Below are 2,817 nucleotides of genomic sequence, written 5' to 3' on the forward strand. Positions count from 1 at the left end.
CCTTTCCCCTCCCAGAGTTGACAACTAATTCAATCTGGTGTGTACACGTTTTATCACTTGAACACATTTCCATATTATCCATTTTTGTACTTGAATTATCTTGTAAAACCAAAGCCCCATTGTCATATACCCAAATAAACGAGTGATAAAATTATATGTTTTCATCTGCAACTCTACTCCAATAGTTCTTTCTCTAGAAGGGGATAGCATTCTTTTTCTTAAGTCCCTCAGAATTGTTCTGGATCACTGTATTACTGTTAGTAGCAAAGGTTATCATATTTAATCATCCCACGATATTTCAGTTACTGTGTATAGTATTCTCCTAGTTCTGCTCATTTCACTCTGCATCAGTTCATGTAAGTCTTTCCATTTCTTTCTGAAATCCTCCTGTTCATCATTACTTATAGCACAATAGTATTCTATTACCATCATATACCACAATTTATTCAGCCATTCCCAAATGAGGGACATCCCTTTAGTTTCCAATTCTTTGCTACCACAAAAAGCACAGCTATAGTATTTTTGTACAAATAGGTCTTTTCCCATAAAAAATAAAATCTCATTGTGATACAGACCTAGTAGTGGTATTACTGGATCAAATGGTACGCATTCTTTTATAACCCTTTAGGCATAATCCAAATTGCCCTCCAGAATGATCTAATCAATTCATAACTCTACCAGCAATGTATATGTCCCAATTTTGCCACATCCCTCCAACATTTATCATTTTCCCTTACTAGCATATTGGCCAATCTGATAGGCATAAGTTGATGCCTCAGAGTTATTTTAATTTGCATTTTTCTAATAATAAGGATTTTAGAACATTTTTCATATGATTATTAACAGCTTTGATTCTTTTGTCTGAAAATTGCCTGTTCATATCTTTTGACCATTATAAATTTGACTTAGTTCTTTATATATTTGAAAAATGAGACTTTTATCAGAGAAATTTGTTATAAATTTTTCCCAGTTTGTTGCTTCCCTTCTAATCTTGGTTGCATTGGTTTGTTTGTACAAAAACAAACCCTTTTTAATTTAAAATAATGAAAATGATTCACTGTACAGCTTGTAATGTCCTCTATCTCTTATTTGTCACATATTCTTCCTTTCTCCATAGATCTGATAAACTATTCAATATTCCAAAATTTACTTATAATAACCCTCTTTATGTTTAAATCATATACTGATTTTAACATTTTCTTGGCATAGGGTGTGAGATATTGATCTAAATCTAATTTTTGCCATACTGTTTTCAATTTTCTGAGCAGTTTTCATTCAAATACTGTGTTCTTATCCTAAAAAGTGGGATCTTTGGGTTTATCTAACTCTAGATTGTTGAGGTCATTTATCCCTAACCTATTTCATTAATTCTCCTTTCCTACTTCTTAGCCAGTACCAAATTGTTTCGTTGATTATTGTTTTATAGTACAGTTTAATATATGATACTGCTAAGCCACCATCTATCATAGTTTTATTCACTAGTTACCTTGATATTTTTTATTATTTTATTAATTAATTAATTAAAATATTTTTCCATGGTTAAGTGATTCATGTTCTTTCCCTCTCCTCCTCTTTCCCCCCTCCCAGAATCAATGAGCAATTCCACTGGGTTTTATATGTATCATTTTTCAGAACCTGTTTCCATATTATTCATATTTGCAATAGATTGATCATTTAAAGTCAGCATCCCCAATCAAATCTCCACAAACCATGTGATCAATCAAGAGTTTTTCTTTTGCATTTCTAATTCCCCAGTTTATTCTCTGGATGTGGATAGTGCTTTTTCTCATAATCCCTCAGAATTGTCCTGGGTCATTGCATTGCTGCTAGTAGAGAAGTGCATTATGTCTGATTATGCCACAGTGTATATCTGTGTATAATGTTCTCCTGGTTCTGCTTCTTTCACTCTGCATCAATTCCTGGAGGTCATTTCAGTTCATATAGAATTGCTCCAGTTCATTATTCCTTTCAGCACAACAATATTCCTTCACCATCAGATACCACAATTTGTTCATCCATTCCCCAATTGATAGACACTCCCTCATTTTCCATTTTTTTTTGCCATCACAAAGAGTGAGGCTATGAATATTTTTGTACAAGTATTTTACCCTATTAGTTTTTGGGGTACAAACTCAGCAGTGGTATGACTGGATCAAAAGGCAGACACAGTATTTTAAGGCCCTTTGGGCATAGTTCCAAATGGTTGAGTCAATTCATAACTCCAACAGCAATTCATTAATGTCCTAATTTTGCCACATCCCCTCCAACATTTATTGCTTTCTTTTGCTATCATGTAGGGCAATCTGCTACCTATGAGGTGGTACCTCAGGGTTGTTTTGATTCACATTTCTCTAATTATGAGACATTTAAAAGACTTTTTCATGTGCTTATTAATAGTTTTGATTTCTTTATCTGAAAATTGCCTATTCATGATCCTTGCCCATTTATCAATTGGAATGGCATGATTTTTGGTGCAATTAGCTCCTTATAAATTTGAGAAATTAGACTGTTCTCAGAGGTTTTTGTTATGAAGATTTTTCCCTAATTTATTATTTCCCTTCTAATTTTGGTTGCATTGGTTTTGTTTGTACAAAATCTTTTTAATTTAACATAATCAAATTTATTCATTTTACATTTTGCAATATTCACTGTCTCTTCCTTGATCTCAAATTCTTTCCTTTTTCAACGATTCAAAAATTACAATATTCTATGTTTACCTAATTTACTTATAATTTCCTTCTTTATATTTAAGACATTTAACCATTCTGATTTTATCTTGGGATAGGGTTTGAGATGTTGATTTAAATCTAATCTCCC

Source organism: Gracilinanus agilis, chromosome 4, assembly GCF_016433145.1.
Source record: "Gracilinanus agilis isolate LMUSP501 chromosome 4, AgileGrace, whole genome shotgun sequence".
Lineage (NCBI taxonomy): Eukaryota > Metazoa > Chordata > Mammalia > Didelphimorphia > Didelphidae > Gracilinanus > Gracilinanus agilis.